Here is a 25,063-nt window from a genome sequence, read left to right as displayed (position 1 = left end):
CAAGTCAGGGTCAAGGTTAGGCCCTCTCTACATGTTATATTTATGCTGTATTAATGGCCATTGCTCCCCTGCTGCCAAATTTATGGACCCCTGGAGATGTCCACAGGCCAAATGAGATAGCTGCGCAGGCCACATTTGTACCATGGACTGGAGGTTGAGCACCCCGATGTAGAACATTTTTATGACCTGTTTGTATGGCACTTTCAATTTAATGTGTGGTCAGTGGCCAACAATCAGCTGATTGTTGGCCCAGCCTGAGGCTGGGCAGGGGGAAAGCCAAAGACCTTCCTCCCTGGGCTCTTTAAACCTTGTACAGAGCAGTACTCATGTGATCAGAGTTAGTTTTACATTTAGATATAGTATTAAAATTATGGTTAGGTTTAGAATTATGATTTGGTGGTAGCAAGGGTAAATGCACACTGAATCAGATCTGTAAAACCATTCTTGTTATTCTAACTTTGAGCTCTTCACCTTTCACAAGTCTACTTATTTCCCTCCATCTTGACCTCTACATCTCCTGCTACTTCATCCCTAGGATTTCTTGATGTGTATCTATGCTGCTGCACCACAATCTTGTCTTGTAATGACTGCTATTCTAGTGCAGGATTACAAGCATTTGTCTGCATGGGACAGATTGTAGCTTTCAACATGAGGTCTTAGCTTGGCCACCATGGCCACCTATCCAGGCCTACTACTCCCTAGCTGATCATTGTGCTAGAGCAAGGCTGGCCTGAAGGGGACACAGCAGGTATAGGCAGCCAGGTCTGGGGGTTACCTCAGGGTCAGGAGAAGCAGTCGAGGTGGGGAATGTGCTGAGTTGGAGTGTAGGGAAGCCAGAAGATCCATCCAGGAAACCAAGTTAGAGACCTAAAGGATCAGGCAGAGTACAGTGTCAGGAGGCTAGCCAGGGCAGAAATCCAGGAAATCAAACCAGAATTAAGTCAGGTATCCAAAGGGTCAAGCCAAACTCAGCGTACATGGGCAAGCCAAGTCAGGTATCCAGCAAGTCTATCAAAAAGCTGGTAGCAGCATAGCCTGGATACTGGGTTGAACCTTGTTGCCCAGACACTTACTCTTTCAGGTCAGGGTTTATACTGGAAGGAGTGAGGGTTTAGCTAACCCCGGCTGGCTACTCTGGTGGCAGGAAGAGGGCATGTGGCTAGGCCCAGCTGTAGGATTCTGGCCACCTGTGGCTAACCCAAATGCTGTGCTGAGGAGCTGACAGATCAGGAGGAGTGGCTAGGCTAGATAGGCTGTGGGCCCAGGTTCAAGGCCACAGCCTGATCCAAGGCCTAACCCTCTGTCCATACTCTTTCATCAGAATGGCTGATCAGGGTTCTTCCTGATCCTCTACATCCTCAATATAAACACCTGTACAGGACTAGGAAATGCCTGGACAATTGGGTTCAACCTTACCCAAGACTGTTGTGCTGGTCCATCTAGCTTGTGTTCTTCTACTCCCTGCTTGACCTTCTGGCTTCTTGTCTGGGCCTGCCTCTAGACCTTGATCTCAGATTAATCTCTTGGCTTCCTGACCTGGCTTGTCACTGTATTCTGCTTTCCCCTCCTGATCCTGGTTGGCACCTCAATTGCCAAGTTGGCCACTCATGTCCTGACAATACAACATATGACCTCTTCCTACTCCCTGCTGAAAGTTTTAAGCCAGTGTTCATTCATGAAACTAGAGATCAGTGTCATGATTCTCTTATGAAAGTGGTGTGTGGTCCATGTTGTGGCATTGTTTTCCATGGCTGGTCTAACCACTTTGGGAATTACCCTGTCTCTGGTGCTGGTGTAAATCTTCCTTGGTGCTGGAGCCCATCTCATAGGATACTAGCAGTATCTCACTTATAACAGGAACAATGTTGGGGGGGTGCCCTTACCATGCACAGCAGGTACTGTTTATCTCAGCAATTCAGAGAGAAATTTCTTCTCTCTCAAGTTATTCCCCAAATCCTGTTGGGTAACCGGGAGAAAGACATCTCTGCAGGCCTTTCACCTAAGCAACTGCTGAGGAGAATCATGTGACTGATGTTGTATTATTCCCAATACACTAGATATTTGCGTATGAATTCCTTTGATATCCCACTGGAAACAAAGGTGTTTCTAGATATGCATCCACCCATGGGACCAACTTGCCTCTGAAATCTTTGGAGTTCCAGGGCATTTTCTTGCTAGAAGAAGGCTTCTTTTCATCAAGACCATCACATGATCTGAACTGAAAAGCAAGGCAATGTTTAAAAGGTGAGCAGGGAGGACTCAGTTAGAAAACTCTACAAGGGTGAGTGGACTGTTTGGGGAGTTTTGGTACCATTTGTGGCAAATGAGCTCTGGACTATTTTTCTTGTTTAGGGGGAGAGAACTTGAACTTGTTTGAGTACTCTGGAGTAAGCCACTTGGGACAATTCTGGTGAGTGAGGCTTCTTGGATTATTGTGGATGAACTAGCCAGTTGAGCTACTTTGGCAAGCATGTCATTTGGGCTATTCTGATGAGTGAGTCATTTAAATTATTTGGAGGGTGTATAAAGCCCCAGTGAAAAGACAGAAGCTAGTGAGGGCCAAGGGCCCTATGACAAGAGTGGGCAATTATTTGGGGCCACAAGCCACATAAGTGGTTTTGGGGAGCTGCCATGGGCCAGTCAGCACCCCCCGCTCCCCTCCCCCACCCCTCCTGGTGCGCTTACAACAGCCTGCAGCTTCTCCCCACCACCACCAGCAGGACACAGCCCTTGTCCCAGCCCTGGCCCACCCTGCCTTCTTAGGCAGCCCAAGTGGCAGTGGTGGCTCCTTCTGGATGCCAGTGCTGCTGGCCCCAGACCCATGGTACTGGCAGGGACCTGGCTGCAGAGCCCTGGCCCGGGTCCGCCCTGTACCCGCTCCAGAATTAGCCAATGGAACAGACCAGCTCTGAACCAGCCAGCACATAGCCCCGAATTGGCCTGCCCCCTACCTGCTCTGGACCACCCAGCCACACTAAGCAATGGCCAGGCAGAGTTTGCTGTTGGGTCCAGGGGAAAAGTGCCCCCCTGCCCCCCACAGCTGCTGGGACCTTCTTGCTGCCCATGCCTGGGCTGCTCTGTGGCTCCTTTCTGCCACCTCCATTCCTGCCTCTGGGCCACCCAGTGAAGCAGTGGTGGCAGTGCAGAGGAGCAGCAGGGCAGCCCAGGCAGGGGCTCTGGGCAGCCAAGGCAAGAAGGGCCCAGCAATGGTGAAGGGGAGGGCCTGCTTTTCCCCTGGACTCAGCAGAAGCCTCTGCCTGGCCACTGCTGCTGCTGCTACTGCTCAGTGTGGGCAGACCATTTGGAGCCGGCTTGGGCTGAGCCTGGGTTGGGGCTGTGTACACAAGTTCCAGTTGGTCCAGAGCTGGTCAGTTCTGCTAAGCCAAGTTCAGAGCAAGTGTGGGGTTGGGGCTGTACATGTGGGTCCCTGCCAGTACCATGGGGCTGGGGCCAGCAGCAGCAGCAGTGAAGGGAACTGCCGCTGCCTGGAAAGGCCATCCAGCTATGGAGCTGTTCCAGCCACACTGCATGCTCAGGGGACAGCAGGGTGTTCCACAGGCCAGATGGCGCCTGGCCCAAGCAGGACTGAGGGACCACTGTGGGCTGGACAAAGTCCCTCTGTGGGCTGAATCTGACCCATGGACCATATTTTATGCACCCCTGCCTGGGATAAGCAGCTCAGGTATGGGACTGCCCTGAAGAGGTTTTTCTCTGTGCTAGTGACTTGTGTTGGCTTTTTTGGTGCCAAGGTGTTTGCCTAGTATCTGGTGTTTGTGTGTTGTGCTTGGGGTTCTTCCCCCCACCCCACCCCCCGCCCCCAGTGGTATGTGATTGCTTGCTTGCTTTTCTGTTCTTCCCCTTTCTGGAGTGAGGAAGTAACAGAGCATGCTCTGGGTGGGGCTGGTTTAGGTACTTGAGGGGTGGAGCTAGACTAGGCTGCCTTATAAAAGGACAGCCCCTAGCGAACCCTGGGAGCAGGGAAAAGAAGGCAGCAAACAAAGATACAGTTTGCCAAGGGAGTTTGCTGTACGAGGAAAGCAGGGAGCAGGAGAGAAAGAGAGAGAGTGTGTGTGTGTGTAAGTGGGCATGGCGTGAGTGCTTGGTGTGCAAGTGTTTGATGTGCATCTCTGTTCCCCCTTCCAGCAGAGGACTGGTGGACTATGGACTAGTCCACCAGCAGAGGAGGCATCAGCTTGGACAACAGGTAATGCAAGGCCCCAACGATGGGGCTCCAGGACAACTGCATCAAGAAATAAAAGAAGAGTGGTGATGGTTGGTGACTTTCTTCTGCGAGAGACAGAGGCACCAATTTGTTATCCAGATTTGGTGGATCGGGAGGTGTGCTGCCACCTGCTTGTCCACGTAGGCATGAACAATACTGCCAGAAGTGACACTGAGCTGATCAGAGGTGACTATGAGGCTCTTGGTGGGAGGATTAAGGAGCTTGGAGCACAAATGTTGTTCTCGTTGATCTTTCCAGTGGAAGGCATGGATCCAGACACAAATCATTGAATCATGGAAGTGAACGTGGAGCTGAATTGGTTGTGTTGACATGAAGGCTTTGGCTTCTTCAACAAAGGGAAGATGTTCTTGAGAGGATTGCTGTTAAGAGATGGTATCCACCAGATAAGCAGGGGGAAAAGCATCATTAGGTGTCATCTGGCCAACCTAGTAAGGACTTTAAGTTCCACAGGAGATGGTGATCAAAACCCTCCAGTAACAGAGCACACAGTCGAAGTGAAAGGACTCAAAGAAACAACTGAGCTCGAGAAGACCAAAATACATCCAAGGCAGACAAGGTTCTTTGGGTGAATCTGATATCTTTTATTAGGCCAACTTAAATAGTTGGAAACAATTTCTCAAGCTGATGAAGAAGAAACATTGGTGAACATGGTTTACATCCACAGGGCCTTCTATACCTACCAGAAGAGATGTCTAAGATTAACCATAATAGGAAGAATGAAAGACCTAGTGTTGGGTTTAGTACAAACACTACCATGCCTATGCTGCTGGGTGTGGATTGGCCCTACCTATGAGAAGAGGTGGGCCAAATGATGGAAAAATCCAAGGGACTGCCAACAAGGGGAGAGGCAGAAGACTTATTGACTGAAAGTTTTAGGAGATACAACACCCTCTACAGACAACTAATCCGGAAGAAGCCCTAGATTTGGGGAAGCTTATAGGGGCTAGTCAGTTCACAGAAAAACAAGAATAAGAACCAGTCTTCTGACATATTTTTGACAAAGGATTGGCCAAGCGAGAAGGGGAGATACTAAACCCTGGATTGGCAGAAACCTCCCCAAGATTTGAGGTAAGGGACGGCATGTTATACTGGGTAGAGTACAGGAAGGGGACTGAGAAAGAGGTGTTACAGATTTTAGTACTGCAGAAATATTGGCAAGTTCTCCTGTAGGTGGCATACACATGTCTCATGGTGGGGTTACCTAGGACACAATAAGACAAAAGCCCATCTCAAGCAATGTGTATTTTGGCCAAGCCTTTACAAGCAGGTTGAGACCTAGTGTCAAAATTGCCTGGAGTACCAAAAGGTTTTAGATTTATGCCCTTCTTGTGTCTCACTTATACTGATGCCCTTCGTCGAGAAACTTTTTGATCATATTGCAGTGGACATTGCAGGACCTTTCCCAAAAAGCAGGGAGGGGTACCAATTTGTCCTGGTCTTGGTGGACTATGCTACAAGATATCCAGAAGCGGTCCCTTTGAGATCCATCTCCATGACCAAGATAGCCAAGGAAGTTATTAAGTGGATCTCCAGGGTAGGGATACCCCAGGAGATCTTTATGAACCAAGGCTCCAATTTTATGTCCAGTGTCCTAAGGGGTGTGTGTGCTGTACTTAAAATCCCTCAGTTAAGGACATCTGTATATCATCCGCAGACAGATGGCTTGGTTGAGAGGTTCAACTATACACTAAAAGGGATGTTACAGGCTTGTATTCAAGGGGATCACAGAATGTGGGAACTATTAATACCTCTGTTACCAGGTTCCACTGTTAGAATGAGGGTGCCCCGGTCTAACTTTTCTTCCATGCCTTTGGGAGAATTGAAGAAAAGATGACACAGGTGATTAGCCCTTTTAGGAACACAGAAGCTGTTTACTTGGCATCAGAGAACAAACATATAGTCCTTCCAGTTTTCAGGAAACAAAGTAGCAAAGTATAACCACCATGCCTCTACCCCTCACTTTTCCACAAGTTATTTTGGTCCCTGGGGTGACCTTCTCCCCTCTTTGTTTACTCATGATCAGCTTATTTCTTTTACAGGTTGGACAATCTCCTTTCCGGATGTTGTTGCTGTCACTCCTGATGCTGCACTCACCATCCCCGAAGCGGTCAACCTGCTCCTGACACTGCCCACGCCGTACCTGAAACCGCGGTTGCCACTCAACTCTGCCACAGCTGCCTGTTCCTGCTCCGGTAAATATTCTCTCTCAATTACCTCTTCCTTGAAGGATCTGGACCCCAGGGGGCTTTTTGCCCCTCAATCCAGTGTCCCCCTCACTCCTGGCTGATCCTGCCGTTCATCACTTCCTGGTCCCCCGCTGGGGGCTCACGACACGGTTTTTATTCTTAGGCTCTTATTTCATTTGAGTTAGCTGCAGGCAGCTACAGCTGAGCTTGGCTTCGGTTTTGGGTTCTGACCTGTTGGTGACCCTTCCAGGGAAGAAACAGTTCTCTTAGTAACAGGGCACTGTGATCCCTGTTACAATCTCTATTACATTTTGCAATTAGGGAGGTACCTCAGGCCTCCACAGCATGTACCCCTTTCAAACTGGTTTATGGACACTGCCCATGGGGTTTGTTAAATGTGGTATGTGAAGGGTCGCTAGAGGCAATCCCGAGAGGGGACAAGATGCTGAAACAGGTACATGAATGTCGCAGGGCACTAGGGTGTCCTGCTCCTTTAAGGGCTGAAACTGCTAAGGAGAGGGCCCAAGCAATCAATTGGGAGCCCCAGCTGATGGTTACCAGGGCAGCCAGAATGACCCTGCCAGTGGTCAGCTGACCAGAAGGGGCAGGGCCTGGCATATAGATAAACCCCAGGGCTGAGGCCATGAAGGCAGTTCCCTGCTAGCAGCCGGAGGGGAAAGAGCCTCCATGGAGGAAGTGCCCAGTGATGCTGCAACTGCCTGATATGCTGCACCTAGGGCTAAGGAGCTCCACAGGTACCCTTGCCTACTAGACACTTAGTGCCAGGGATGAAATCTGATCCTTTTAAAGGGTCATAGCACACCCTGATCTTTTGTATTATGTTATAGCCCAGGGGCTTATGTTTTGTTTGCTGTTGTATAACACTGGTGGTTTGGGAGAAGCTATTGGGGAAGGAGGAGGCCTCATTGGAGCCCTGCTATAGTGTGGGGACCCTGGCACCAGAGAGGGTGCGGTATTTGGGGTGCACAGACCCCAGCGCCAGTGAGGGCATGGTATTCAGGGTACACCGGCCCTGGCATCAGTGAGGGTGCAGGGACAAGGCTGCAGACAGCCCAGTGAGGACAAGGGGGCCAAATTATAATGAGGCCTAGGCAAGACAATGCCAGTACCATCTGTGAAGCTTGGGGCATGGTAAAGGAGCAGTTTGGAGCCACGCATATAGCCCATAAGGCTGGGGTGTCCCGTGACATCTGTTTTGAAATGGGACCCACAAGGGGTCTGGCAACCCATGGGGTTCAAGGAAATTCATCAGGACTGTGTCCAATGGGACGTGAAGTCCATCCCATCCCACAAGAAATGCAGTGAGTGTGCAGGAAAGTCCCCTTGGCTAAACAGGAAACTGTTGGACCTCCTGAAACTTAAAAGAGAAGCCTACACCAAATGGAAAATGGGAAGCATCACCAAGGAGAACTATTCAGCACTAGACCTCACGTAGAGAGCAGTCCAGAAAAGCCAAGGCAGAAACCGAACTCAGGCTAGCCACCGGAATCAATGACACAAAAAGTCCTTCATTAGATATGTGGGAAGTCAGAGAAAGAACAAAGGCACCATTGGACCCATGTGAGATCAAATGGGGAACTGACGTCTGATACCCAAGAAAAGGCCATCTCCTAAATGATTACTTTGCACCAGTTTTCCACCTGCCCAAGGGGGTCACGCTGTCAGACAGGATGCAAAACACCCAGGGAGCATGAGAGAGGCCCACAATTGACATAGATCAGGTGAGGGAACACCTCAAGAGGCTAGACATCCATTAGTCCATGGGCCCAGATGGAATGCACCTGAGAGTCTTGAAGGAGCTGGCAGACATCATAGCTCAACCTATGGCGAAGATATTTGAAAATTTGTGGTGCTCGGGAGAGGTTCCAGAAGACTGGAAAAGAGCCAACATGGTCTCAATCTTCAAGAAAGAAAGGAAGATCCAGGGAATTACAGGCCAATCAGTCTGACGTCCATCCCTGGAAAGATCTTGGAGAAAATCATCAAGGGATCCATCAGCAACAAGCTAACAGAAGATACATTCCTGGGGGAGGGGAAAACCTGCTCTCTCTGCATATGTGACTGGCCTTACACACCTGGGTGTAGGGCTTAAACTTCCTATTGTTCTAAGCAATGTTATCATGACTGGGAGGGGGCTAGAGACCCTGCCAGTCTATCTGGCAACCAGTGATACATTTCAAATTGGCTGGCTGGCAGCCAATAACTGCTGGCCTTGATTGGATCAGGTAAATGAGGTCATAAGGTCTATAAAGTTAAAGACTGCCCAGGAGGAGGAGCTTCAGCCATGATGAAGACTCTCAGGGAAGCTGGACCATATGAAACTGTCTCTCTCTTGAATCTCATGGTCAATGAACTGCTTGCCTCCAGAGGAAATCTCCACCTGCCTCTGGATGATATTTGTGAGTAAGCTACCTGAGATCTAACTAGATATATAGCTTGCAGTAACTCAGTTGCATAATCAAAGGATACCATGCCACTGTTTGTTCTAAGGGATTTTTCTGATATTGCTCTACCCTGTACTCTATTCCAGACCTACTCCTTGTAACCAATAAAGTTATCCTCTGTACCTAGCATGGGAGACTTATTGGGTAAGTGTCTAGATTATGCTTTGGGGTTAATCCCCTTGGTCCAGCTGATTTAAGGCAGACCACTATTTGTGCTTCAGACCACTATTTGTGCTTGCAGAACTTGCAAGCACCCCAAGTTCTTGCAGTTGGTCAAGTACCATCAAGGACTACTAGGCCTGTGTTTCCCAGGAGGCACAAGGCAAAGATCAGTACAGACCCTGGGTGGTGGCAGCATTACCCCCAGGCTTGTGGGTGTGCTCCAGGAATGGGATTGGCCTGATGTCAGGCACTCAGAGCCTGGAAAGTGGTCAGGCACAGTGAGGTGGGTGGCTCAACACAGGAGCACCCCCTACTGGCCCACCACAGTCCTCATGGTTAAACTGGAGAGCTGTGGCCTTTACCTTCTCATGGTCCAATGGCTGGGAAATTGGCTCTGGGGTCAGACTCAAAGAGTACTAGTTGATGGGAGTGAATTGACGTGGCACAAGGTAACCAATAATGTCCCTCAGGGCTCACAACTATGGCTAGTCCTCTTCAACATCTTCATTAATTATCTGGATTTGGGCATCAGATGCAGGCTAGACAAGTTCATGGATGACACTAAACTATGGCGGAAGGTGGTCACACTGGAAGACAGGCTGGGGATACAGGCTGACCTAGGCACACTCACAAGGTGGGTGGACCAAAACCTGATGGACTTGAGAGAGTCCAAAGGACAGCCACCCATATGATCAAAGGCCAAGTGGGCAAGCCTTACAAAGACAGGCTGAGGGACTTGGGACTCTTCAGCCTGGAGAAGAGAAGGCTTAGGGGGGACTTGGTGGCAGCCTATAAATACATAAGGAGGGCGCATCAGGACCTGGAAGAACAGTTGTTCACCAGGGTTCCCCAAGAGATAATGACGTCTAATGGCCACTTACTCCTGGAAGGCCAATTTAGACTAGACATGAGAAAAAAATTTCTTTACAGTCCATGTGTCCAGGGTCTGGAACGTACTCCCCCCAGAGATGGTGCAAGCACCTACGCTGGACTCATTTAAAAGGCATCTGGATGTTTATCTTGCTGGGATCATTTGACCCCAGCAGACTTCCTGCCTATGGTAGGGGGCCTGGACTCAATGATCTTGTGAGGTCTCTTCCGGCCCCTAATGTCTATGAAATCTATAAAATTTCAAGCCAGTTCCTAACTTGTGTGGAGGACATCTTTCTCTTTCAGAAGTGGAGAATATAACTAGGGGATCATCTATTTGGATCTTGTCCTGGCTAACAGGGAAGAACTGATGGAGGATGTGAAGGTGATGGATAACTTGGGAGGAAGCAAATGCGATATAATAGAATTCCAGATCCTGAGACATGGAAAGCATGAGGTCAGAAAAATTAGAACACTAGATTTCAAAAAGGCAGATTTCATCTGAGTCAAGGAGTTAATAGGCAGGGTGTCATGGGAGCATAGATTGAAGGATAAGGGTCCCCAGGAGGCCTGGACACTTCTAATGGGCACTACTGAAGAAGACAAAAAAGTGTCCTGGCATGATGGAAGCACAAGAAGAATGGCAAGAGACCAATGTGCCTGTACAAGGAGCTTTTAAAATGCCTCAAACGCAAAAGCAATGCATACAGACAATGGAAGAATAGGCAGGTCACCAAGGAGGTGTACAAGGAAATAGAGGCTGCAGGGACAAAATCGGGAAGGCAAAGATGAAGAACAAGCTGCACCTGGCAAAGAAGGTTAGGGACAACAAAAAGAGATTCTATAGGTATGCTGGTCTGAAAAGAAGGATCAGGGAAGCTGTAGTTCCTCTGTTAACAAGCCAGGGGGGACTCATAACCAAAGATGCAAAGAAGGTACAGCTGCTCAACAGATATTTTGCCTCAGTCTTCACAAAAAAAAAAAGCTGCATCCAGAAACTAATAGGGATTATCTGGATAAGAAAGGGGGCAAGCCGAGAGAGGAGATTACAAAAGAGACTGTCAGAGAGCTTTTGTTGGGTCTGAATGAATTCAAACCAGGAGAGCCAGATAAGCTTTATTCCAGGGTCCCAAAGCAACTGGCAGAGGAGATCACAGAAGTTGTGTGGGATAGAACAGGTACCAGGTACCAGTGTAGTGCCTCTCTTTAAAAAAAGACAAGGAGGAGGACCTCGGGAACTAATGACCAGTTAGCCTCACCTCAGTTACTTGCAATCATTTGGAGGAGGAAAGGCTGATTACAAGCAGCCAGCATGGATTATGAGAGGTCATGTCAATGCTGTGGATATAGTGTATCTGTACTTCAGCAAGGCTTTTGGCAAGGTCCACATGACCTTCTCATAAATTGGAGAAATGTGGGCAAGAAAAAACTACTATAAGGCGAATAACTGGCTCAATACCCACAAGCAAAGGGTAATTGTTAACAGATCCATGTCAGAATGGCAGGAATTTTCAAGTCGAGTACCACATGAGTCTGTCCTGCGCCTGGTGTTGTTCAACATGTTCATTAACAATTTTGATCCTGAAATAGGAAGTTCCTTGCTCAGGTTTGCAGATGACACAAAACTGAGAAGGATTGCAAATACGTTAAAGGATGTGAGCACAAATCAGAAGGATCTCGACAGATTGGAAAGTTGAGCTAGAGCTAACAGGATGAAGTTCAATATGGATAAATGTAAAGGGTGCCACACCTTGAGAGGAATAATCTAAAACACAAATACAAAATGTGTGACATATGGCTAGTTGGCAGCACTATGGAAAAGGACTTGGGAGTCTTGGTAGACCACAGACTCGATATGAGTCTGCAGTGTGATGCAGCCACACAAAAGGCAAGTGCAGTTTTGTGATGCATTAACTGAAGTGTTAGATGAAAGACGCAGGCGGGTGATAGCGCATCTCTACTCAGCACTGGTTAGGCCTCATCTGGAGTACTGCATGCAGTTCTGGGTTCCACTTTTTAAAAAGTATATGGAAAAGTTATAGAGTGTCCAGAAGTAGCCAATAAAGATGAACAAGGGCTTGGAAGGCAAGTCATACAAGGAGTGGATGAAGGAGCTAGGCATGTTCAGCTTGCAGAAATGGTGAATAAGAGAGGATATGATAGCCATTTTTGAGAACTTGAAGGGCTGCCATAAAGAAGAGGTAAAGCACCTTTTCTCTCTTCCTGCAGAGAGGAGGACATAGACAAATGGCTGGAAGTTGCAACAAAGTAAGTTTAGATCCGATATCCAGAAAAAAATTCTTCACTGTTAGAATAGTGAGGCAGTGGAATAGACTGCCTAGGAAAGTTGTGGATTCTCCATCACTGGAGGTGTACAAGAAGAGGTTGGACAGCCACTGGTTAGAAGAGATCTTGGTGTAGATATGCCTGTGTTCTACTATGGTGTGACAGAGAGCCTGGGGCAGCCCAACTTTAAGAGAGCAGCAGCCCTGAGAAAATCCTTCAGGACAGGCAGAGTACAGCTGCAACTAGGTTGTCTGAGGGACTAGTTGATGGGATTAATTAACAGACACCTGCAAGGAACCCAGGGGAGTCACCTGACTGGACGGGAGCAGGGCCCTGGGAGAGAAATAAGGCAGGGCCAGAGCCACGGCAAGCAGTCTGGGCATGGAGGATGGGCAGGAAAGAGCTCTCCAGAGGTGCCTGTAACTGAGAAGCAAACTGTGAGTGTCCTAGGCTCCAAGACAGCTACAGAAGCTGAGGGCTAGCAGGTGATTAAGACCCAAGGTTGTGTGGTAGTTTTGTTATAGCCAGAAGAGCTTGTATTTGGCTTCAGTTTAGTCCGGTGGCCCAGGGGGACCAGGAGGGTTTGATGCCCAGGGGGAAGCTGATATTGAGGGAAGGCCCAGTTGTTTGGGGTGGACTGTGAAGGGTGGCTTGGAGGTCCCAGAGCATCCAGAGGTGTGATCCTATATCACTCAAGAGGGGCAAATTCCAGAGCACCTAGAGGGTTGATCCTGTAGTGCCCAAGAGGGGAGAACCCACAGTACCTATATCGGCACACCAGTCTAAGAGTGCTTGGAGAGGTGCAGCAATCCCATAGACCCCATGAGGGGGCAATCCCATAGAGCCTGTAAGGAGGTTGCACCAAATACGCCCAGATGGGCGATCCCATAGAACTTGAGAAGCCTGAAGCAGGCCTTAAACAGACAGGTCTGAGGACTGCGGCCAAGGAGCCCAGAGCTCAAGAAGGGGAGGACTTGGAGTTAAGGGCCTGTTGTAGCAGGGTACTCCCTGCCAACCCTTACTAGGGTCACAGAACACCCCCATGGCAATCTCATCCCCGCTGGGGATGGGAAGAAGCTGAAGAGACTCTCTCTGGGAGCAAAATCTTACCTGAAGAAACACTAACAGCATGGTCTGGGGAATCCCCAGCACTTCAGCTGCCACGCTTCATCAGCTCGTGCCAAATTTGGGTTGGCCAGCATGCAGTTGAACACATAATAGAGACGTTCTCTATGCTGGCTGGGGACAGAGAGCAGAGGCCAGGGAGGACGGCAGCAGGAGAGCCAGTTTAGACTGAAAAGTGCCCTGGCAGGGGTGAAAGGGGAAGAGCAATGTTTGCTCTTTTGACTTGAGGCTTGGACGAGCCTCACCATCATGTGACCAGCAGCATAGCACTGGGGAATCATCGGCACAGAGTGGAGATGATAACGAGATAACAGATGCTTCGCTGGATGAATCAAGACAACAAGCTGTGAGTCCATTCCATTGGGTTTACACCCCAAGGGGCACGTCAGCAGGGGGCAAAAGTAGACCAGTTGTGAAGACGGGGCCATCTCACCACCCAATGGTACTCAACCTGATTAAATTATAAGACTGGGTTGGCATAAAGATGGGGTGTAAGGGGAGGCAGAGCCCCAAGGAACAACATGACACTTACAGAGGCAGGTGAACACCATCAAGGGTCATCCCTTTTTATTTAAAGATCAAGACATAGCAGGTGAGATAGAGGGCATGCCCTGCTAATACAAGCCAGTCAGGTCAAGCTGTCAGGCCCTAAGAGTTGGTGCTTGGAAGATTGGACCCCTAAAACTCAGCAGCATACTCAGATGAGGCACAGCCACCTACAAATTGGTGCATTGACTGGGAATCTTCTTATAGACCTGGCGATGGGAGGGGAGTGTGAGATTACAACAAACATGGTTTCCCAGGCTGATATATTGGGCCAGTCCCTACAAACTATTAGTAAAGTACTTGACGTACAGCAGCAACAGGGAACCCAACAGCAAGAATGGATGAGGCATAACTGGGCTTCTTTTAAAATGCCTAAAATGACTAAAGATGATGACATGGAAGCATATCTTGAGGTATTCAAATGTATGGAGCTAGAACTGGGGCTAGAAAGGGCTCAGTGGGCCAGTCAATTAGGTGCCCTAGCATTTGGAAAAGCCCAAGCAGCATATAGGGCCCTATCATGGGAAGAAGCCTGCGATTATGAAAAGGTGAAAGCTGTTATTTTATATAGGCTAGAGATTATGCCAGAGCACTACTATGGGTTGTTCAGGGCAAAAAAGAGTCATGAAGGAAAGAGGGCTTGGGTATTGCTACAACTACTCCAAGATTTGTTGAACAAATGGGTACATCCTCCAAGTTATGACTGCTATGGCCTGGCTGATCAGATTTTACTTGAACAATTTTTGTGTGACCTGGAGGAGAGTATGTAAACAGGGGTCAGATGACATTTGCCTCAACGTTGTGAAGAAGCACTGAGGCCAGAAGAGGCTTTTTGCAGCATTGGAAGGAGATTATGCACAGAAAAAGTAAGAAAAGCTCCAGGCCTAGTGGTCATAAAGATGAAGTAAGGTGGAGGGAGCTATTACAGCCAGGAGCAAGAGGACCCGTTTATTAGCAGTGTAGCCAAGCAGGTCATATCACTCATGAATGTCTGCAGAACCAGGGTAAATGATAGGGGGGTGCCACACTTTACTAAGTAAAGATCCCCTGAACCTGGAGCTGTAGAGGCTATAGACTGTAGTTTTGGATACGGACATGAGACCCCAGTATGGGACCGCCTGGTGGTGACATTCTGGATCAGCAGGAAGCCCATCTGGGCAAAAGTGGACACTGGATCCTCACAGACTTTAATAAGAGCTGGCCTAGTTCCCTGGGCAGCAGTTCCCTGGAGCAAGGAAATACACATGCATTTTTTCTATGGGGGATCTGATCAGTACAAAAGAGGCTTTGTACATATGAAAGTGGCTGATCATCAAGGACAGATGAAGGTTGGGTTAGCCCTAGACCTGGCCTGTGAGATGATAATTAGTCTAAATTGGTCACCCCTCTATGATGTTTTGAACCAAATTAAGGCTGCAGAGCTAGAGCAAAAAGAGTGGTCTGTTATGGAAGGATGGTTGGGAGAAGAAAATGCAAGTTCTTCAAGGGAGGAAGAAGACCTGTTAGATGTGGAAGGTATAGCCAACACTCCACAGTTTAGACAGGCACAAAAAGAAGAGAAATAGTTTTCTAGGATCCAGAAACAGGAGGTAGCTTTGATAGAAGGAGAAGAAGTGAGATCAGAACAAAGTACACACGACCCACTGTAAAGAGGTTTCCCTCGCCTCTTCAGAAAAGAAGAGAGAACTGGGTTACCATTGGTGGTTATTTATACAGGGTAGAAAAGCTCTTCCTCATGGCATCCACTCAACCCTAGATAGTGTAACCTTGACAATTTGTTGCATTGGTCAGGAAACCTTATGACACCCTAGATTTTCAAAATATGGATCTCTCACCTCTCACATTGATGGGCACAGAAGCAGTGAAACAGACTCTGCATCTAGTGGGCCAAGTACTACAGCAGGAACAGCAACAAATGGCCCACCAATTGGCCCTAGAGGAAGGAGGGGTGCAACAACAAGCGTGGACCCAGAGAAACATGGTAGAGTTAAAAGTACCAAAAATGACTCCACAAGATTTCATAGATTTCATAGACATTAGGGCTGGAAGGGACCTCGGGAGATCATCGAGTCCAGCCCCCTGCCCAAAGGGCAGGAAGTCAGCTGGGGTCATAGGATCCCAGCAAGATAAGCATCCAATTTACTCTTGAAGGTGTTCAATGTAGGTGCTTGAACCACCTCCGATGGCAGGCTGTTCCAGACCTTGGGGGCTCGGACAGTAAAGAAATTCTTCCTTATGTCCAGCCTAACACGGTCTTGCAGGAGTTTGTGACCGTTCGACCTCGTCATCCCTTGGGGCGCTCTGGTGAACAGACGTTCCCCCAGATCCTGGTGGTCACCCCTGATAAACTTATAGGTGGCCATCAGATCACCCCTGAGCCTGCGCTTTTCCAGGCTAAAGAGTCCCATGGCTCTCAGCCTGTCATCGTAAGATCTGTTTTCCTGACCTCTGATCATGCGCGTGGCTCTCCTCTGGACTCTCTCAAGCTTCTCCACATCCTTTTTGAATTGTGGAGCCCAAAACTGGACGCAGTACTCCAGCTGCGGCCTCACCAAGGTCGAGTACAAGGGGAGAATGACGTCCCGGCATTTGCTCGAGAAGCATCTATGGATGCACACTAGCATTTTGGTCGCTTTACTAGCTGCAGCATCGCATTGCAGGCTCATGTTCATCTTGTGGTCAATGATGACCCCCAAGTCTCTTTCTTCTGTAATGCTAACCAACGTAGCACTGCCGAGCCTATAAGGGCGCTGCAGGTTTTTCCTCCCAAGGTGGAGAACCTTGCATTTTTCGGTTTTAAACACCGTGAGGTTCTCGTCTGCCCATTTGCTGAGCTTGTCCAGGTCAGCCTGGATCACCCGCCTATCTTCTGGCGTGGATGCTTTGCCCCAAAGTTTGGTGTCATTGGCGAACTTGGCCAGTCCACTCCTGACTCCAATGTCCACATCGTTAATGAAGATGTTGAACAGTATGGGTCCCAGGACAGAGCTTTGAGGGACCTCACTGGTCACAGGGCACCACGATGAGTGACTGCCATCAATCACAACCCTCTGGGTCCGACCACGAAGCCAATTTCCCAGCCAGCAGATCGTGGTGGAGCCAAAGCCACAACTGGGCAGTTTGGCCAAGAGGTGATCATGGGATACCAGATCAAAAGCTTTTTTGAAGTCAAGCTATATGACATCAATCTCTTCTCCCTTGTCCAGGTGATAGGTCACCTGGTCATAGAAGGAAATGAGATTGGTCAAACAAGACCTACCCGCAACAAACCCATGCTGGCTGTCCCTTAGAATGTTAGCCTGGGCCAGTCCCTCAAGGATGGCCTCCTTAATAAACTTTTCTAAGATCTTCCCCAGGATAGAAGTCAGGCTAATGGGCCTGTAGTTAGCCGGATCCACTCTCCTCCCTTTCTTGAAGATCAGCACCACATTGGCCTTCTTCCAGTTTTCGGGCACTACACCAGAGCGCCAGGAGTTTTCAAAGATCTGCACCAGGGGCTGGGCTATGACGCTCGCCAGCTCCTTGAGTACCCTGGGGTGCAGGTTGTCAGGGCCAGCTGACTTGAAGGTATCCAGCTTCTCAAGGTGTTCCTTCACGAGGTCAGCATTGATGGAGGGTAGGGGATCCCCCTCACCCAGATTTCCCTGTCCCATAGCAGGCATGGGCATCCCGTGTGTCTGATGAAAGACTGACGCAAAGTACCTATTTAATAGGTTGGCTTTTTCCTGGGTGTCAGTTGTCAGTTGCCCCATCTGGTTTAGCAGGGGTCCAACATTGCCCTTGCTTTTCCTCCGGCTCCCCACATATCTGAAAAAGGACTTTTTGTTGTCCTTGATGCCTGAAGCTTGTTGTAGTTCAGTTGCAGCCTTGGCTTTCCTGGTTTGGTCCCTGCAGGACCGGACCAGCGTGGAGTAATCCTCCTTGGAGGTGAATCCCGTCCTCCATCCTTTGTAGGCTTTCCTTTTTAGCCACAGTAGGTCCGCTAGGTCCCTGGAGAGCCAGGGGGGCTGCTGTGCCTTCTTGCTGCCTTTCCTCCGTGTTGGAATAGATTTAGTTTGTGCACTGAGGAGCTAAATCTATTCCAACAAGATGACCTGGAAGCTTTTTTTTAGAAAGTTTTGAAAGGTCACTCAATCTGTAGGATCCACCCCAAAGGAGGAGTACTCTGCACTGGTCTGGGCCTATAGGGAGCGAAACAGGAAAGCTAAGGCTGTGACTGAACTCCAGCTGGAGTCCTTTTTTAGATATGTGGAGAGCCAAAGGAAAAGCAAGGGTAACATTGGACCCCTGCTTAACCATATGGGTCAACTGACAACCAACGTCCAGGAAAAAGCCAACCTGCTTTTGGGGTATTTTGCATTGGTCTTTCACCAACTCCGAGGTACGGCCCTGCTCAGTACAGTACAGGATGGCCAGGGCGAGGGAGAATTGCTACCCTTCATCAATGTTGACCATGTAGAGGAACACCTTGAGATGCTGGACACTTTCAAGTTAGCTGGCCCAGACAGCTTACACCCCAGGGTACTTAAGGAGCTGGCAAGCATCACAGCTTTGCCACTGGCATGGATCTTTGAGAACTCATGGTGCTCAGGTGAAGTGCCAGAAGATTGGAAGAAGGCCAATGTGGTGCCTATCGTCAGGAAAGGGAGGGAAGTAGACCCGGGGAACCACAGGCCCATCAGCCTGACCTCTATCTCAGAGAAGATTTTGGAAAAAATCATCAGAGACCATTCTTGACAAACTGGCTGAAGGCAACTTCCTCAGGGATAGCCAGCATGGGTTTGTTGTGGGTAGGTCTTGCCTGAGCAATCTCATCATCTTCTTCTACAACCAGGTGACATATCACCTGGACAAGGGAGAAGAGATTGACGTCATATATCTTGATTTTAAAAAAGTTTTCGATCTGGTATCCCATGATCATCTCAGAAAAACTGGCCAACTGCTGCCTCAGCTACGTCATAGTCTGCTGGCTGAGGAATCAGCTCCGAGGTCAGACCCAGAGAGAGGTAGTTGACATAAGTCAATCATTGTGGTGCCCTGTGACCAGTGGGGTCCCCCAAGACTCCATCCTGATGGCCTTCAACACTGAAAAATGCAAGGTACTTCCCCTTAGGAAGAAAAACCCACAGCATACTTATAGGCTCGGCAGTGCTACACTTGCTAGCACCATGGCCAAAAGGGACTTGGGGGTCATGATTGACCACAAGATAAATATGAGCCACAAATGTGATGTTGCAGCCAGCAAAGCCAGCAAAACTCTGGCTTGCATCCATAAATGCTTCTCTAGCAAATCCCAGGATATTATCCTTCCGCTGTACTCAGCCTTGGTGAGGCCGCAGCTGGAGCACTGCATCCAATCCTGGGCTCCACAATTTAAAAAGGATGTGGAGAAGCTTGAGAGAGTCCAGAGGAGAACCACAGGCATGATCAGAGGGCAGGAAAACAGGCCTTATGACGAAAGGCTGAGAGCTATGGGACTCTTCAGCCTGGAAAAACGCAGGCTCAGGGGGGACCTGGTGGCTGCCTATAAGTATATAAGGGGTGTACATCAGGATCTGTGGCAATGCCTGTTCACCAGAGTGCCCCACGGGATGACAAGGTCAAATGAGCACAAACTCCTTCAAGAACATTTCAGGCTGGACATAAGGAAGAACTTATTTACTGTCTGAATCCCAAGGCCTGGAAGAGACTGCCGCCAGAGGTGGTACAAGCACCTACTCTGGACTCCTTTTAAGAGTCAGTTGGCTGTTTATCTTGCTGGGATCCTGTGACCCCAGCTGACTTCCTGCCCCTGGGGCAGGGGGCTGGACTCAATGATCTGAGGTCCCTTCCAGCCCTAATGTCTATGAAATCTGTAGGGATGCTGGGCAGGACAATTAGATGTTGTTTTAATCGGTTGAGGCCAAGCTGCTTATCAGGCTCTGATGAGGAAAGATACCCTTGATTACAATTGAGTAAAGTAAGTCAGGGGGAGTGGAAGAGTAGGGGGTGAAGGTGCTGTTGTCACCCAGGCCAGGGTAAGGGTGGGGCAGGCAGGGGCCAGGGTGAGGATGTGGTCTGAGTGAGTTGAGATGCTAGTTAGTGGGGGCTACCTGCAATCTCTTCATAGTGCCTTGACACATGTGGGATACTTGCAGGTAGCCCTTGGGACTGTGGGCCACCCTCCTAGCCATGCCCGGCAGTATTTCTCTTTTTACGTGCTCTCCTTTTACCTACAACCCCTTTTGGTGCTCCTCTACCCAAACCCTAGCTGAGGTGCACACAGGGAGCTCTGCCCTCCAGGCTTATCCCATTTCCCTATTATTTGCTTAGCTGTTATCAGTAAATGTTTAGATATGCCACAACTCTTGTGTCTTCACTCAAAATGCTGTGCAGACTTCTCTGTGCTGGCTTGGCTCCTGGGATAAGTGTAGCTGCTGTGGCATGGAGCTCATCTGGAACTTTCTTGTGGCTGGTTTGTCACCCTGGTGAGCTCTCTGCTGGCACACCTGCACTGTCCCTGACCCTGAACTAGCTCAATTATAGCTCATTCAGGGATGTCTCCATGTCACTGCAGGTTTAGCAATGACTGCAAAGATGTCAGACCATGAACTCTTACATTTAATGCTGTTTGTAAAAAAGGACCCTGTGGGCCACCCTCCTAGCTATACCTGTCAGTTGCCTACAACCCTTTTTGGTGCTCCTCTGCAAAGAAATTTGCCAGGATGGTGCCAGAATATCTGCACTGACTGACACATTTACTATTGAAAGGAGGGTGGGGAGAGGAGGGAAGGAAGATTTGCAGATTTCAGGCACCCTGTTGCTATGAACCTGACTATGGAGCAACCTTCCTTGGGCAATCTCAGCGAGCACAAGGGGATAAACAACATGGGTGGGTGTTGCAAGGATGTGGGATCTGTGAGTTGAGGCTTTTGCTGCCATTTTGGCAGGGTTGGGTTGGGTTTTTTTGGCTGGTTTTTGGGGGCCCTCTTTTTGTACAGCTTTTTGGCCCTCTTTGGCAAAAGAATTGCCAGGACAGCACCAACATGTCTGCGCTGATGGGTTTTTTTGCACCGAAACAAGGGTGGGAGTGTGACCTTTTCCTGACCCGCTGAACAGCAACCCTATAAATTGTGGGAGCAGTGGTTGTGCTACTCACGTGCCGTATTGATTAGAGATGTCTGAGGCTGAGGAGAGAAGACAGCAGACCGGAGGCAGAAGAAGACAGCCAACCAGGGTATGTAAGACTAGGGCAAAATGGCCATGTGAATGTCTTGCATGTATCCAAGAAGAGTTGCCCACTGGGGGCACAAGAATGCAGCAGTCGAGTGCAGGTTGAAGATGAGTGCAGCGGCTGAGTGCAGGATGAGAGCTGCTTTCCAATGTGGAGTTTCAAGAGGGCATCATGGCATCTTCCACAACCAGCACCTCTGATAAGTGACACCTGAGACTAGGCTGGGCCCGAGGGGGGTGGTGGCAGGGGTGGCAGATGCAGAAATGCAGACAAGTGACACAATATATGGAGGAGGGGGACATTGTTTACTTCAACTTTCAACTAACTAGGGTGGGGGGATTTGTCATGAGAAAGGTAAAGAGCAATGCACAGCACGGAGGCTCTCTGCTTGCCAATGAATGCTGCTTATATGATCAGGGCAGGACCTTCTTGGTGGTTTTTCCATAAATCTTCCTATGTGCTTGTCTATTCCCCCTACCCACATTACTTCCTTCTTGCTTTCAGCTCCGATTGCTACGCTGCCACCACTGCCAGTACCCCACTGCAGCCACCATCCATTGAAATAAAGTGGACCATGTATGAAGCCTGACAATGATGCCTGGACATGCCACCACTTCCTGTGTGGTGTGATTGAGGCACACCCAAAAAACCCATGCACAGTGGTCACATGTTAATGGCTGGAGGAGGCGGGGGTTGCATCATGATAATGATAAAGGTCAATGATAAATTACTATCAAATGATAAAGTGTGATACAATTGTTAGAAATATTATTAAAAATGCATTATCAATAGTGTTGTTAGAACAGCACAGCTGCTAGCTCTCCTTGTCTCCTTGGTGGAAGAAGCGGGGCTGGAGATTGAAGAAAAAAAAAAAAAGCTACTAAGGGCTCTTTGTACTAAGGTATCACTCTCTCTTTGTTCTCCAAATTTACTATCTCTTTGTTACACTAAATCACACTTCCTTTCATGCCCCCTACATTTCTCAGGGTAGATAAGAATAATTGCAATCTTGGCCTTGGGTCTGAACTTTTTGTAACCTAAAGTACTTTCTGAGCAAGGGCAATCAGCTAATACATATAAGCCTACCTGCCCCGCATACTTAAGTAGTTAATTATAATACACATGCGATGTATGACGTGACGTCATTTCATATATGTTTGTATGAACCGGAAATGAGTTGTAAGAGTTCCTGCTTCTGTACACGTGCTCAGGAGAGAGGGGATAAAAGCCTGCTGAGAAGTGTTCCCCGCGGGCAAAGGGTTTGATCTTTTGTCTCTCTCTCTGACCCTATTTGCAAATATATACCTTTTGTATTGCTAATGGAGTGTGTCTGTGACTGAGAGTTTTTTGCCTCCCGAGAAACGAACCATAGCAAATTTTTGCAACAATTCTGGCGACCCAGATGGGACCTTCTCGTGGACGACCCTGAAATCCAGTGGCGGGGCGCCTCCAGTACCAGGGGGCGTGCGCACCGAGCTGACTTTTGGGGCTCGCCCCTGGAATTTGAGGCGCAGGTCGGGATATTTGGGACGTTAAAAGGATCCCGTGCAAAATTCTCAGTTTCTGGAGAGGCTAGACACACCTTGGTATTTGGATCGAGATCTCTGGGGTATCTGAGTGAGTATACGAATTCCCTTTGCCCAATCTGGTGTATGGATCCAAAACAAAGGATGTGTATGTTTGCTGAGAAACTTTGGGCTTGGCTTTCATTGTAAACCATCTGTTGTTAAGAGATCTTTTGGTATTTGGTGTGCCCTGGGCGCACTCTTGTGGGCAAAATGGGTACGAGTCGCTCTCGTGTAGAAAACAACATGAATACCCCTCTAAGGTGCTTATTACGTCATTTTAATAAATTTGCAAGGCCGGCCGATTACGGAGTAAAAATGAAAAAAGGTGATTTAATTAAGTTTTGTCAACTCGAGTGGCCAACATTTGGGGTCCACTGGACCCCGAAAGGATCCTTTGTGCTAAAAGAAGTGATAGCTATCCATGAAATTGTTATGCAGAATGGGTATTGGAATCAGTTTCCTTATATTGATTGTTGGTTGTGGGTGGTTCAAAATCAGCCACCTTGGATTAAGAGTTACTTAGCAAAGTCTCATGTGATGGTTGTTAAGGAAAAGACTCGGGGGCGGCCGCCTGTACTCCCTGAGTCTAATGAGGGGGGAGATTCTGAATTGGCTGAGTACCGGACCCGCGCTCCAGTTGCCCTGTCAGGTAGCGAAGATGAGTCAGACGCCTCCTCGGGATCCAGTCCTTCTGCACCACCGCCCCCTCCCTTAGAGAGACCACCACCGATGTACCAAAGCATACCTAATGAGTTAGAGCGTGAGCCTCAGCCAAGTGCCTCATCTGAATCGGGGAATAAGGGTTATTATTTGCGCAAGCCTGTAGAGTCACAGCCGGTGCTGAACGGCCCGATGCGAGAGGTTATTGGAGAGGGGGGCAATGCAACTTTTGTCTACACCCCATTTAGCACTTCAGATTTATTTAACTGGAAGAATCAGAGCCCCTCTTTTCGTGAAGACCCTGAAAAGATGAGGGACCTGTTTCGATCTATTGGGCAGACTCATCGACCCACTTGGGCTGATGTCCAGATGATGCTCCAGACCCTCCTAACCCCGGAGGAGAGGAGATTAGTGTTGGGAACAGCGGAACGTATTGCGGCAGCCAGAGTTGAGTCAGAGGGTGCTGCTGGTCGTACTCTGCGTGATACCTGCCCTGTAGAAGAGCCGAGATGGGACAATCATACTGCAGAGGGCAGAGAGCTGAGTGCACGGTATCTGGGAATTATAGTGGAAGCAATGGGAAAGGCAGTGCCTCGGGTTACCAATCTGTCTAAGTTGTATGAAGTGAGACAGGGAAGAGAGGAGGATCCCTCAGCTTTCCTTGGGAGGCTGTATGAGGCATTTCGCAGGTTTTCAGATCTGGATCCAGAAGTCCCAGATAATCAACGCATGGTAAATCTTATGTTTATTGGTCAATCTGCTGCTGATATCCGTAAGAAGTTACAGAAAACTGAGGGAGGTGCGGGGAAACCGATTTCAGAGCTGGTGGAAATTGCATATAAGGTGTATGGGAATCGTGAGCAAGTGCAGGAGCGCAAGGAGGATAAAAAGGCTCAGCGACAGATGGCAGCACTAGCAGCTGCTATAACTGGAGGTAACCTGGAAAGGCTGGGATACAGAAGGGGAAAGGAGAAAGAGTGGGAGCAGACGTTTGTGCTTATTGCAAAGAGAAAGGGCACTGGAAGAGGGAATGCCCGAAGTTGAAGGAGAAGAGAGAGGGTGAACCAAGAGGTCACCTCATGCGGGCAGAAGACAAGGGTGAGGACACAGAATGAAGGGGACAGGGATCTAAGACCACTACCCTTCGGGTTGGAGCCCAAGAAGATCCCATGGTAACCATTAGGGTTGGTGGCAAAAACTTTGAAGCCTTGGTGGATACTGGCGCTACATTTTCAATGATTCCAGAAAAACCCCCCTGTGCAGGAACTAGTGAACAGCATGTACTTGTGGAAGGGATTGAGGGAACACAGACCCGACTCCCTGTTTGTAAACCACTCCTCACCAAAGTGGGGGACCATTTGCTCGAGCACTCCTTTGCGTATTCTCCAAGTTGCCCGGTTGCACTCCTTGGGCGGGACTTACTCACAAAATTGCAAGCTGAGATCTTTTTCAGAGATGATCAGATGGTGGTCCAGCTACCTGTCAAGCAGAGCTCGAACTATCAGATGGCTCTCCTGGAGGACGAACGCCCTGCAGTAAGTCCAGAAGATTACATGACTGGAGTAGACCCCTCGGTATGGGCTGATGGAACCCCTGCGCGAGCTAAGTTCGTCTCCCCGGTAAGGATTGTACTCAAGGATGGGGAGGGGCCCGTTCAGGTAAAGCAGTATCCACTCAGCCGAGCGGCCAGAGCTGGACTCAAGCCATTAATAGAGAAATACAAGAGGTACGGATGGCTA

At 48.9% G+C, this 25,063-nt stretch overlaps 1 long non-coding RNA gene across 1 annotated transcript; it reads left to right on the top strand.

The window, feature by feature from the left end:
- Window positions 1–5,072: 5,072 nt before the first annotated feature.
- On the top strand, window positions 5,073–22,690 carry LOC149855654 (uncharacterized). The gene is made up of 3 exons (XR_016438559.1): window positions 5,073–5,311; window positions 6,283–6,435; window positions 21,601–22,690. It is a non-coding gene; the product is annotated as an uncharacterized LOC149855654 (long non-coding RNA).
- The last annotated feature ends 2,373 nt before the right edge of the window (window positions 22,691–25,063 follow it).

This window comes from Crocodylus siamensis, chromosome 11 (assembly GCF_052110815.1).
Source record: "Crocodylus siamensis isolate JL-2025a chromosome 11, ASM5211081v1, whole genome shotgun sequence".
Taxonomy (NCBI): domain Eukaryota; kingdom Metazoa; phylum Chordata; order Crocodylia; family Crocodylidae; genus Crocodylus; species Crocodylus siamensis.
Note: the sequence above shows the minus strand (reverse complement) of the source record. Positions and strands in the feature narration are given on the sequence as shown.